At 43.4% G+C, this 14,346-nt stretch overlaps 1 pseudogene across 1 annotated transcript in view; it reads left to right on the top strand.

Moving 5' to 3' along the window:
- LOC308163769 (rho-associated protein kinase 2-like) overlaps window positions 1-13,577 on the top strand; it is a 41,792-nt pseudogene extending 28,215 nt beyond the window's left edge. Inside the window, exons 19-20 of the transcript in view lie at window positions 12,761-12,924; window positions 13,434-13,577. The product of the transcript in view is annotated as a rho-associated protein kinase 2-like (transcript). The remainder of the gene's footprint in view (window positions 1-12,760; window positions 12,925-13,433) is intronic.
- Window positions 13,578-14,346: the final 769 nt, after the last annotated feature.

Below are 14,346 nucleotides of genomic sequence, written 5' to 3'. Positions count from 1 at the left end.
TGGAGGCTCCTGAAGTTCCCTCGCCACAGAACACAGAGCTCTCATAATGGCAGGGGGGCGAGGAGGACTGAAGCACTTACCTTTTACACTTACCAGAAGAACCGGACTGGCAAAAGTGGAGAGGATTGAGCTCCTCTGCCATCCTGAATGCTTGTGGCCAAGGTGAATAGTTTTATTTTTGGTATTATACAGTGAATGATTACAATGCATCTGAAGTATCTAGTACAGAACACTACACCCACAAGAGAAGAATAGTACTGTACACTGGTATGTGTCACCAGGGGAAGTTGCTCATATAGGTCTGATAGCTCTTCACTCTGGCAATAACTTGTATTTACTTACCACACAGCATGATGGTTATTAGAGGGAAGTATGTTTACTACAGCCAGCTTGAATGCAAGAGGGGGAACCAATAGAACAGCTTGACTCCTTTATGGTATGAATTTACGTCTGGGCAAACCAATGATAGAACACAAGCATTGAATGACTTAAAACATGTTGAAGTAGATTTGGACCTTTCATGCGTTTCGTTTTGCCCTTAAACGTATGGCGTAGCCTTCATGTTGAGGTGAAATATCATCTTACCCTGAATTATCCTCATAGGCCAGTTTTCTCCACTGTTCCGTTGGTAGCTAGCCTAACCCTAACCCCAGCAAAAGCTAACGGGAAAGCAGTGGCCTCTCCAATAGATGGGATTCCAAGGAATTTAGCTTTGTCTGAATTACCTGCTATAAATCTCATCAGAAATGTGATATTCAAACAATGTTTAGTAGCCACTATATACTAGACAACCCTGCACATGCTTTTTGACATTTGTTCCAGTTCTCAGCAAATAGATTATAGAGACTGTGCATACTATTGAAAATAAAATAGTTACTTCAATAAATCATTTTTAAGCATAACATGCTACTAAACATAGTTTAAGATAGATAGACTTTATTTGTCATTGTTACAGTACAGGTACCAAACAACGAAATTTAGGAGGGGAGGCTCCCCTGGTGTTTAAGAAAGGAAAAAGAAACACATTTTGGAAAAAGCATAGATGCATAAAATCACAAGAAGATAAAGAGCTGGTTTACATCAATAGAGGCTATGTACACAATCCACTGTACTATACTGCACAGATAGTCAACTAGGGTTGTCATATTGCACAAGAAAGTATTTTTTTTCACATTTTTTTTTAAAGTGTCACAGTTTGCAGGCTTGAAAATGTACATGTTTGTGCCTCAGCACTAGCTGCCATTACAATCCGTCCGGACTTGTCCTGGGCCTAGAACTTAGGCCTTTTCTGTGTTCAGGGCCTTGACGGCCCTGTGGTAGAAGCAGTTCTTCAGTCTGTTTGTCTTAGCGGCCGGGGTCCTGTACCTCCTGTTCGAGGGCAGCTTGACAAAGTGTTCGTGCCCAGGGTGGGTCGGGTCCTTGGAGATCTTGGAGGCCCTCCTGAGACAGCGTGTTTCGTACAGCTTCTCCAGAGAGGGGAGGGTGGCGCCGGTGATCCCCTGTGCTGTTCTCACGACTCTCTGTAGATCGTTTCTCTCCGCTGCCGTGCAGCTGTGGTACCAGTTGGAGATGCCGAAGGTGAGGATGCTCTCCACTGCGCCGTGGTAGAAGGCCACCAGCATCTCCTGCTTGCTGTGTTGTTTCTTGAGGCATCTCAGGGTGTATAGCCGCTGTTGTGCCCTCTTGATGGTGCCTTTAGTGTTGTCCTTCCAGGCCAGGTCATCCCGTATGATGTGTCCCAGGAAACGGAGGTTTGAGACCATCTCTACGCTCTCTCCGTCGATGAGCAGGGGCAGGATCTCGGACTTTTTCCTCCTGTAGTCTACGATGAGTTCCTGGGTCTTTGACTTGTTTAGCAGCAGGTTGTTTACCTTGCACAGCTTGCTCAATTGCTCTACCTCATCCCTGTACGCCGCCTCGTCCCCCCCCGAGATACATCCCACCACGGTGGTGTCGTCTGCAAACTTTACGATGTAGTTGCTGGGGTGGATGGGGGTGAAGTCGTGGGTGTAGAGGTTGTAGAGGATGGGGCTTAGCACGCAGCCCTGGGGTGACCCAGTGCTGAGGCTGAGGGCTGTGGAGGTGTGGGGGCCCACCCGCACCCTCTGGGGGCGGTTGGTCAGGAAGTCCTTGATCCACGCACATATAGAGTGTGATAGACCCAGGTCTAGTAGTTTGGTCACTAGCCTGTCTGGAAGGATGGTGTTAAAGGCGGAGCTGAAGTCCACGAAGAGCAGTCTCGCGTAGCTGTTTCCCCTCTCCAGGTGGGATAGAGTGGCGTGGAGAGTCGTCGCTATGGCGTCCTCTGTGGACCTGTGGGCTCTGTAGGCGAACTGGTATGGATCCAGGTTGGGCGGGAGGCGTGTGAGTATGTGGGCCCGGACTAGTTTCTCGAAGCACTTCATGATGATTGGTGTGAGTGCCACCGGGCGGTAGTCGTTTAGGCAGCTCACCGTGCTTTTCTTCGGGACTGGGATGATAGTTGAGGTTTTCAGGCAGGGTGGGACGGTGGCCTGGGACAGGGACTGGTTAAAGATGTTGGTGAAAACCCCGGCCAGCTGGTCGGCGCAGTCTCTCAGCACCCGTCCCAGGACGCCATCCGGCCCCGAGGCTTTCCTGGGGTCCACCGCCTTCAGTACGCGTCTCACCTCGTGCTCTGTGAGGGTGAGGCTGCTGAGAGCTGGAGAGAGTGGTGTCTGTGTTGTGGTTACCTCCGTTCGCCCCTCGTCGAACCGGGCGTAGAAGGTGTTCAGCTTTCCCGCCAGCAGGGGGTCGTCCTCTGCGGCTGTGAGCCTGTTTGCTCTGAAGTTTGTCATCTGCTGAACCCCCTGCCACATCCGCCTGGAGTCGTTGCTCAGGAGGCAGTTTCTCTGACAGCATTTTGGCTCAAATCAGACCATGCTAATGTTCGGTACCTTGGAATCCTGTCTATCTGAGAAACCGCTGTTGACTATTAGCTTTTGCTGGGAGTAGCACAGCAGAGAACGCAATACCAGAGATTATTTCACTACTGGTCTGTGAGGATATTCACCCAAACATGAAAATAGGCTGAACCATCCCTTTAAGGTAACTATGTAAGTGCTGTTGCCTTCATGCCTTTGGTAAATCCACCTGTAGTAAGAATGTGTATTTTTAAATATTATTCCTGGTAACAAGAGGGTAAAGTTTACAAATGTTTTTGTTAAAAAGAACGTTTTAAAAATCTGCAAATATCTCCCACAAGCTGAAGCAGTGAACGGTAACATGTAATGCTTTTTGAATGTCATGCTCTGATATTTTTGTAAAGAATTCCTCTTGGGCACGTGGTGTGTATCTAGCTCATATGTTACAGGTGGAGAGTAGTGGTGTGCTTTGTAGTGCCCTCCTTTATCCAAGAAGTTTCTGAAAAGCACGTTTTATACATATATAAATAAATATACACAGTATATATTTTCCATGATGACATACAGTGCACATTGTATTATTTATACTGCCTTGTCCACTTTGTATCTAAAGGCGCTTACATCCAGACCGCATGTTTGATATTGCTACAATAGAGCTCAGTGATAACCCATTAAACATTGAAAAGGTGTTTGGATCATTGTGTGGTGTCTTTTTACATGAGTGAGTTTGTAAACTTATGGGGCCACTTGCAACGGCACTAGAATGTCAGTGTCTAAATGAAGGTAACTACTTTAGGCTAGTAAGGCATGGTGATTAGTTAAACCGTGTGTTGCTGTCTTTGCCTGATATCTAGTTAGCTTTGAGCTAGGAAAAAAAACATTGTGAATGTTGTAAATGACCCAAGGCCTACAGCTGATCCACCTGTCCGGACCCGATAAACAGCTCTGATCAGGAGTGTTTCATATATTTGTTGGTATGTCAATCCCAATTCATCCAAACCTGCACTACAATCTAGCAGGAGCCTATGCTAACGTGCACCAGTATGCAAAGTGATCGCCTATAGGCTTTAGGATTAGCCTTTTGAAAGAAATAGAAGCCGCACACTCAGGTTCCAGATGCAAAAGAAAATGTTTAATAGGACAACGGTTTCGGCCGTAGTAAATACATACAAACAGTGCAAGAGAGCCATTATATAGTCAGGTAGGCTAATTGAATAGATAGCACCTTGATAGAAGGTTGTTAAGGCCTCCACCACGTCAGGGGAGGGAGACCTTTTCAATACCTATGGAGCCTACCTAAAAGTGAACTATCTTGATTCTGACATCATTGGACATCTGTTTAGAGGAACCCATGGTTTTTAACACCAGACACAACAGCCACCGCTGTTGGATACTTTAGAAGGCTTGGAGTTACTTCAGAATATATAGTTCAACACTGGTATTATATTCACCTGACTCATTGAAGCCCTAACGAGTAAATCACTTTGGTCTGGGCCTTAAGAGAGAAGGGTCCAGCTGCATCCGCAGGGTGTCGACACCCGGACGCATGAAGACCATATTTGGTTCGAGCGCGTCATCACATAAGTCACCGCGAGAAACCTCGAGATTTTAAAGGACTTTAGAGGACCGCGAGATTTTAAAGGACAATGGCAAATACAGCTCAGGTGAGAATTTCGAAATATGATTAATGAACATATAGTTATACACAGGGGTGAAAGTGGTTTGAGTTTCTTACAGGAACTATAGGCTACTACCCCAACCTTCATCGTTTCATATTGTTCTCCTCCTGCCCCCAGCTTCATGCATCCCTGAACACACACATCGTGGTGTTGGTGTCGAAATTAGAAACACTTTAGGGCTGCCATGTTTCACCAAAAGTTTGGAGTGAGAGTTTTTGGTGGTGGAGCGACCCAAAATGGTGCACGTTTTGGTAGCGGCGGCCCCTCTCTCCCACACAATTATTTGTGCTAGTTTCCTGCAATTTTAAACCAGCACAAGAAATGAAAATAATTGGAACATTTGATAAAACAAGAGAAATTCAGATAATATATCTTAAGTCTTAATAAACAAATACAGTAGCCTACAGAGTCTAAAACAAAATTGGGCCTCATCAAGTGAACTCAACCCCTTGGTCAGCAGCAGAAAGACCCTTGGTCATCATCTTATATACAGTGCATAGATGGCTATCATGTTATACAGTACATACCAGGGTTTTTCCTGGGTCAGAATCAAGCCTTGGAGATTGATGTTGTGCGCGCGCAGTGCGCCCACATTTTCTTTGAGGGACCCCCAATTGTTGTATTTGTATTGTAAATTGTAATTATTATTATTAATAATAATAATAATAATAATACGATGCGATTTGAAAGTACCAGTAGGCTACCAGATACGTATGCACATATTTTGCTACCAGGGTTGCCAGATGGAATTGACAATTTCCAGCCCAACCAGTCTAAAAGCTGCCGAATCCACCCGTCCAGTGTGACCAAAAGTAGCCCAATCTGGCAACACGGCTTGCTTATGGAAGCATATAGTGGACTAAATTCAAATGTTAATGCAATTTGAGATTGCATTTGCATGTTCCACTTTTGCATGCATTCTTTCAGACAATATTCAAATTCAAATGCAATTCTAATGAGCGGATGTGTTTCCTAGAACATATAAATGCAATTGCTAATCACATTATTGCATTACAATTTGAATATTGACTCAAATAACGCAGGCAAAAGTGGCAAATGAATATGCTATTTTGGGATTGCATAGTCATTTTCACATTAGAATGAAAATGTGAATTTTGTCAGCTACAAAGCGGATGTGTTTACTAGAACATGTAAATGCAATTGCGTATCACATTATTGCATTACAATTGAATATTGACTCAAATAACGCAGGCAAAAGTGGCAAATGAATATGCTATTTTGGGATTGCATAGTAATTTTCACATTAGAATGAACTTTTGAATTTTGTCAGCTACAAAGCAGCGCATGACTTTGAAAATTAAATGTCAAATGGCTTTGCATTATCATTTTAATATTGACAGCGAATGTGCACATCAGGTACATGAAAATGAAAATGCAAATCATTAGAATTGCATTTGAATTTGAATATTGTCTGAAAGAATGCATGCAAAAGTGGAACATACAAATGCAATCTCAAATTGCATTAACATTTGAATAAAGTCCACTTTATGCTTCCATACGGCGCGACTGTAATCCCGGTCGGACTGTCTCAGTGCCCAGTGCTGCCCACCCAACCACGTCGCGTCCCGTCGGGTACTCTACTGTAAAGCGGGTTAACATGTCCTTTTCAAAGGTATTAAAATAGACGCAACGAAACATAACGTCAGCCATGTGTTTCCTTGTTGGAAATTATGGATCGTGAATCGTGATTGCTTCTGCACTCTGCAGCAATCGGATTTTGATTGACAGGCAGCTGCATCTCTTCCCCCAACGGCGTTCCGGCACAGAAAGTCTTGCCGGAACGCAGCACCGGACCGTTCCGGCCCACTTTCACCTATGGTTATACATATATGTATATGATTAATGAACGTTATAGTTTTCATATACAGTATGTATTTATTATTTAGGTTGTTGGATGTGTTACGCATTTGGCTGTTTCGCACGTAGTTTTGTTCATAAATCAGGCTTGGCTAACTGGGTAATCCTATGTGGTTTAGCGTTATCAGATATGAGATTAGATTCAAGATTCAAGATTGCTTTATTGTCTGTCACAGAGTGACAGAAATTCTCCTTTGACAGGCTTTGTGCAGTTCATGAATACGGTATCCACATTAAAAACACACATAGGTCACATACATACAATAAAAACAGACAGATATAGCAGTGTTTAGAAAATGTAGTGCCTATTTAAAAAGTCTAGTTATTTAAAAATAATAGTAAGAAAAACGGTATTATGATTTAAAAGCTAAAATGCTACAATGTTGTGGTTTAAAAGAAAAACAGTGTGCTTCATATTTTAAAATGTTCAGGGCGGTGGTTGCAGTGGGAATGAATGATTTTTTATCTGTGTTTTTCCGGGCCAGTGGAGTTCTATAACGGCGGCCTGATGGAAGTGGCTGAAATGATTGGTGGAGGGGGTGAGAGGGGTCCTGTGTGATTTGTGTGGCTTTCCTGATTAGTGACCGGTTGTAGATTTCAGACAGGGGAGTTTGAGGTGAGCCGATGATTTTACTTGCCTGATTGACTATACGGGAGAGTTTGGTTTTGTGTTTGACAGTGAGGGAGTTGTACCAGGATGTGTTATTGAAGGTGATAATTCAACTTTATTGTCATTGCTGAGTACAAGTACCAACAACAAAATGCAGTTTGGCATATAACCAGAAGTGCAAATAGTGACAAAACAAAGATAATTATATACAGTTATGAGCTATGTACAGTTAATGTATTTCTATTCTATTTTTATTTATATCCCCCCTATTTATGTCTATTTATGTCTAATTCTTGTTTTTTTAATTATCTGTGGACTGTGTTTCCAATAAGAAAGCCATGGAAATGTATACATTTGGACCACAGTATGACTTGAGGTAAGCTGGAGAGTGCTAATACAATTTCCATGACAGTTTGCAACCACTGATGCATGTGAGTTTCTTAAATTATTTATTAATCACTTCTTTATAACATTTTGTCTCAACAGTGAGAAGCAGCTGTTTGACCATTACATGGTCGAAAATTTGAGCTAAGAAGAAAAAAGGAAGCTGAAAGACCATAGAGACAATGTTAAAAGAGCATTGGCGATAAAGTGCAAACAGCAATGATTTATCACTCATAAGATACACACCGGCTAGACCCCTAAGGTCTAGTGGCACTTTTCCTGGAGGCGCTGTGTACAGGTTTTTCGCCCCTGCTTGCCTGCCGCGCGCTGGGCTCCCTGGGCCGGCCTGCGTGCTTGGTCTGTTCTGCCGCTGGGGCACCTGACCCAGCTAGCCTCGTGCAGGGCTATGATAGTCTGAGCTTGGCGGGCTGGGCCGGGTGTGCCGGTGGTGGGGCGGGTCGGGCGTGTGGGGTCCCTCGTGGGGGTTGTGGGGGCCGCAGCTTTGCACTGGTGGGCAAACTGGTAAGTAGTCGCTCTACGACTAGAGGGCTGCAGGGGAATTTTCCTGGATGCACAGTGCACAGGTTTTTTACCCTTGCGTCCTTTTGACCAAGCTTTTGGAACCTGGACACTGGACACAACACTGAACACTACACTACACTGGACACTGAACATCTGTCATTATGAATAAATAAACAAACAAATAAAATAAACAAATAAAACTTTACCATTTGGTATACCTCATAAACTTTCTTGCATTTCTGGTGTTTGCATTTTACATATTCTAAATATATGCTATCTACATGTCGCACTGGATGGGGTTAGTGCTGTTGACTCATCAGAAAGTAAAGACTAATTCACAGAGTGTATGAAGATTCCAGTAAGGGTTTTGTGAAGGAGCCCTAGTGCTGTTGACTCATCAGAAATAGAATGTTTTATTTAGCTCATCAGTGGGCGCTCAGCACCATGGACACCTCCAGCCCAGCACCTTGCACCACGGTTCCTGCCCTGCTCCATGGATTATAACGATGATCGCCTGACCCTTGCCTGACTCCACCAAGTCCTTTGCCTGACCCCTCAAACCTGTTTGACCTAATAAAGTCCCACACCTGGGGTCATTGACATTCATTTATTTAAATACAGTTAGGTCTGGGAGTATTTGGACAGTGACACAATTTCCATAATCTTGGCTCTGTATGCCACCACAAAGGATTTAAAATGAAACAATCAAGATGTAATTGAAGTGCAGGCTTTCAGCTTTAATTCAAGGGGTTGAACAAAAATATTGTATGAAACGTTTAGGAATTGCAACCATTTTTATACACAGTCCCCTATTTTCAGGAGCTCAAAAGTAATTGGACAAATTAACATAATCATAAATAAAATGTTCATTTTTAATACTTTGTCGAGAATCCTTTGCAGGCAATGACTGCCTGAAGTCTGGAACACATGGACATCACCAAATGCTGGGTTTCCACCTTTGTGATGCTTTGTCAGGCCTTTACTGCAGCAGTCTTCAGTTGTTGTTTGTTCGTGGGTCTTTCTGCCTTTAGTTTTGTCTTCAGCAAGTGAAATGCATGCTTGATTGGGTTGAGATCAGGTGATTGACTGGCCATTGCTCTGGCCAATATTCCACTTCTTTGCCTTAAAAAGGTCCTGGGTTGCTTACACACTATGTTTTGGGTCATTGTCCATCTGTATTGTGAAGCACCATCCAATCAACTTTGCTGAATTTGTCTGAATCTGAGCAGACAGAATATCCCTAAACACTTCAGAATTCATCTGTCTGCTTCTGTCTTCTGTCACATCATCAATAAACACTAGTGACCCAGTGCCATTGGAAGCCATGCATGTCCATGTCATCACACTGCCTCCACGTTTTTTCACAGATGATGTGGTATGTGTCGGATCATGAGCCGTTCCAAGCCTTCTCCATACTTTTTTCTTCCCATCATTCTGGTACAGGTTGATCTTAGTTCCATCGGTCCAAAGAATGCTGTTCCAGAACAGGGCTGGCTTTTTTAGATGTTTTTTGTCAAAGTCTAATCTGGCCTTTCTATTCTTGAGGCTTATGAATGGCTTGCACCTTGTGGTGAACCCTCTGTATTTGCTTGTGTGAAGTCTTTCTTTTATGGTACACATGGATAATGATATGCCTACCTCCTGGAGACTGTTCTTCACTTGGCTGGATGTTGTGATGGGGTTTTTCTTTACCATGTAAAGGATCCTGTGATCATCCACCACTCTTGTCTTCCATGGACGTCCAGACCTTTTTGTGGTGCCGAGCTCACCAGTGCGTTATTTTTTTCTCAGAATGTACCGAACAGTTAATTTGGCCACTATTAATGTTCCCACTATCTCTCTGATGGATTTTTGTTTTGTTTATACAGCCTAAGGATGGCCTGTTTCACTTGCATTGAGAGCTCTGTTGACTGCATGTTGTGCGTATACAGCAACAGCTTCCAAATGCAAATGCCACACTTGGAATCAACTCAGACCTTTTACCTGCTTAATTGATAAAGAAATAATGAAGGAATAAATAGCCCACACTGGCCCATGAAACAGCTTTTGAGTCATTTGTCCAATTACTTTTGGTTATTATATATAAAAGAGCTATAATTCATAAACCCTTCCTTCAATTTGGATGTGAATACCCTTAACCTAAAGCAGAGAGTCTGCCCTTTAAGCCCACTCCTATATTAGACAGTAAATTATGTTGGAAATCTCATATAAGATACGTTAGATCCAAAGTAACAAGGAGTATTGCAGTATTGTGCAGGGCAAAACATATTCTGGAACAGAGGATGTTGTATACTCTATATTGTTGTCTTGTCTTACTCTATTTGAGTTACTGTGTGGAGATATGAATGAATGGTCTTTATTGTCATTGATATAGTACAGGTACCAAACAACGAAATTTGGGAGGGGGTGCTCCCCTGGTGCTAGGAATAAAAACAAGAAGGGAAAAGAGCTGGTTTACATAAATTTACATTTTACATAAATATGGGGAAATGCATTTAAAAGCACTTTAAACCCATTGATTACACTACAGAAAAAAGCTATGAGAATTGCACATAAGGTCGGATATCGTGATCACACAAATAACTTGTTCCTAATGTCAAATGCCTTAAAGCTCATGGACTTATTCAAATTTAAATTGGCACAGTTAATGTATAAAGCAAAGACTCAAGAACTCCCAGGTAACATTAACAAATTATTTATAGAGAGGGATAAGGGATATGCTCACATTATTATCTCAGGAGCAGGTGCATATCATTCTACAGAGTTACCATGGAATGGGCTAGAGGAAAATATGAAGGAAAGCAGAAATATTGCTCTATTTGAAAAAAGAAAAATTATTTTTGTTAAATACCAAAATTAGGAAAGGGAAGGTTGTTAATCTTCTGGAAACGAAGGTGTGGTTTTCTGTGTCTTTTTCTTCTGTATTACATTGTGGATACTGATGTTTTTATTTATTTATTTTGTGTTGTTTCAGTATTAAGAATAGAAAATTATGTTTATTTATTTATTTTGTGTTGTATCAATATTAAGAATGAAAAAGTATTAGAACGGATGATACTGAAATATATGTATTAATTCATTGGATTATATAATGTAAGCATAATTGTTAAGTATAAACAGGGGTAGGACAGGCTTCTTCCTACTCCTTTTCGAACAATTGATAGGATAGAGCTGTCCTCTCCACCTGTGGGAAAGAGAGAGGAAAGGGAGCAGTGTTTTCTGGCTGGTTGGTAAGTCTTGGTAAGATCAGCTGTTCAGGGTCAGCTGGATGCGTGGAATGCTATTGTTGCTAAGTAACCTCACACAGAATACTCGAGGAGGGGGGGGAGAGCAGAGCATACCACACTAAGGCTTATCACTGCTGGCAGCTTTAATAAGTACCCTGCGTTTATCTGCTGTTTTGATGGGTGCACTGTGTTATTATGGCCTATGGAGATGTAGGGCTGTGTGGCTCGGGGGCCTTCCCCTGTTTTTATACCCCTATCAGGCACCTGGTGGGTAATACACAGAGAATTAAAGCTCTGGCCCAAACGTGTCATTACACAGCCCTATCGACGCCTTCCTTCCTCCCCCTTCATACTGTACTATACCTCTCCTCCACACACCCCTCTCCTTTCTCACCTTGTTTTATTACCAGCATCCCAGCATACACCTCTCTCACCTGCCCCACCCCACCCCACCACCCAACAGATATACCTATCTCTGTTTATTACACACACGCACGCACGCACGCACGCACACACACACACACACACACACACACACACACACACGCACGCACGCACGCACACACTGAGAGAGAGAGATAGAAATCCTACTCTATTTGAGGTATCTCTCTTTAATTTGGTGAAAGGAGATTTTTCAAAGATTCTCAATCATGACTGATGACTCAATCATTTGGTTGCTACATCATGAGCAGAATCAAGAACACACCTAATACCATGTACTGAATTCACAAGGTATTGACATGACTGTTGAAGCTGTGCCATGTTGTACAACAGAGCATTTAGTATATCAGCCTTTTAATACAAGATGTGAACATGTTAGAATGCATTTGAGTAAACAATGTGTTATAAAATAACAGCATCCGCACACTCAAACACTGTGCAAAAATATTGTTTTATTGCGAGCTTTCGGTCATTGACCTTCTTCAGGCATAAAGCAGACAAGTGAATGTAGTGGTGTAAAGGGTTCAAACAACATCACTTGATTTAGCCAATGCACAACATCTGTGTCAAACATCCACCTAGTGGCAAGGCATCAAGGGTGAACAATGTGATGTCAGATGTATCAGATGTATCAGAATTCAGAATGTTGGCCTATCATTAGAATGTGTATGGTTTCCAACAGAATGCATCTTTTGAAAGGCAACTGGCAAAAGTAGAACATTCCAAATCATTTCCAATGTTTACTTTGCATGGTGAAGTCGACAAGGATGTTATTTTAGAAAACAATGGCGCAAAATCAACCACTTGGAGACAGATACCTCTTGAAACTGAAATTCCAGACTGATTCAGATACAGCAGGTATTTATGAAACTCAACTACAAAACCAGACAGTTGTTTGTGGTGTATATAAAGGTTCAGATGGTTATTCCTCAGGTTGAAACTGTACAGGTGTATATAAAGGTTCAGATGGTTATTCCTCAGGTTGAAACTGTACAGGTGTGTCTTTTGGTGATGGGGGATATGGTTCTAAATGCTTCAATCGTGAATTCAAAAGATTTTTGTTTTAATGTCAATTGAGCCTCTACTGTATAGATTTCAGTTGAATATAGAGTTGAACCTGTTTCCTGTCTCGTCCAGGACTAAACTCGCGGCCCGCCCAGGATGTCCAGAGTGAGGCCACCTCCTGGCTGGTCCAGGACTGGTCCTGTCTGCTCTGGGTCCTGGTTGCGTTCTGCCTGTTCGCGTTCTGCCTGGTCCACTTCAGAACCAACAGGAGCCGTAGAGGGGATGAACACAACCAGGTAACTGATGGAGGAGAGGAGAGGAGGAGGGAGAGAGAGAGAGAGAGAGGAGGGAGAGAGAGAGAGGGGGAGGAGGGAGAGAGAGGAGGAAGTTAGAGAGAGAGGAGGGAGAGGAGGGAGATAGAGAGAGAGGAGGGATAGGGAGAGAGAGAGAGAGGAGGGAGAGAGAGAGGAGGGAGAGAGAGGGAGATAGAGAGAGAGGAGGGATAGGGAGAGAGAGAGAGAGGAGGGAGATAGAGAGAGAGGAGGGAGAGAGAGAGGAGGGAGAGAGAGAGGAGGGAGGGGGAGAGAGAGAGAGAGGAGGGAGAGAGAAAGTGAGAGGAGGGAGATAGAGAGACAGGGGAGGGAGAGACAGGGGGATAGCTAGGGAGAGAGAGGAGGGCGAGAAAGAGGAAGGAGAGAAAGAGAGAGAGAGAGAGAGAGAGGGGTAAGACCCAGCAGAAACAATTCACTGATGACATTCAGAACGTCCAATTGACCTCTGACCCCCCCCACCCCCCCTCCCCCAGCCTGGCCCCTCCCCCATGCCCTCCGACATGCACAGCAGCTACGACGAGAGAGACTTCTCCGATGACTACGATGACTACTCCAACATGCACAACAGCTACGACGAGAGAGACTTCTCCGATGACTACTCTGACAGGTCTCTGTGACATCACCGGTGACATCATCATCAACAGACAGTAGTGTGCGTTTACGCTGGTATATTTTTGAAACACCACCAAACTTGCAGTTGATATGAAATAAAACTGTTTTCTTTGCTCATAATCATCACCTCGTGGGCTTGTCTTCTGCTGTGATCTGTTGGTGCTCTGGGTTGCTAGGCAACGGCAGACAGGATGTCAGAGGTTCTCATCTGGTATAAAACAACAACAAAAAATAAAGTTCTGGAAGAAACTTGGGGCTGGAGTGTTGGTAGTGTTGAACGTTTACAGACAGACGCACATACACACACATACACACACACACACACATACACACATACACACACACATACACACATACTCACACACACACATACACACATATACACACACACACACACACACATACACACATACACACATACACACACACACATACACACACACACACACATACACACTTACACACACATACACACACACACGTTCCTACTCTCCCTGTAAGTTCACACACACACACACACACACACACACACACACATACACACACGCTCCTACTCTCTCTGTTAGTTCCATGCTTGTAACACCACTAGTGGGGGCCTGGGGGAGGCATGGGGCGAGGGGGGGGGGGGGGGGGGGGGAGGTAGGAAGGAGGAGGGAGGGGACCCAGGGGTTGGAAGATCTTGCTGACCTGCATTGTACGACAGGATATACAGGCAGAATATACATTGGGGGAAAGTATTCAACGTTTGAAATCAATAATATCTTCATTGCAGCT

The sequence above is a fragment of the Nansenia antarctica genome (genome assembly GCF_963989245.1).
Source record: "Nansenia antarctica genome assembly, chromosome: 8".
NCBI classification, from domain to species: Eukaryota; Metazoa; Chordata; class Actinopteri; order Argentiniformes; family Microstomatidae; genus Nansenia; species Nansenia antarctica.
The sequence above is the reverse complement of the archived record's forward strand: the minus strand, read 5'-3'. Positions and strand labels throughout refer to the sequence as shown.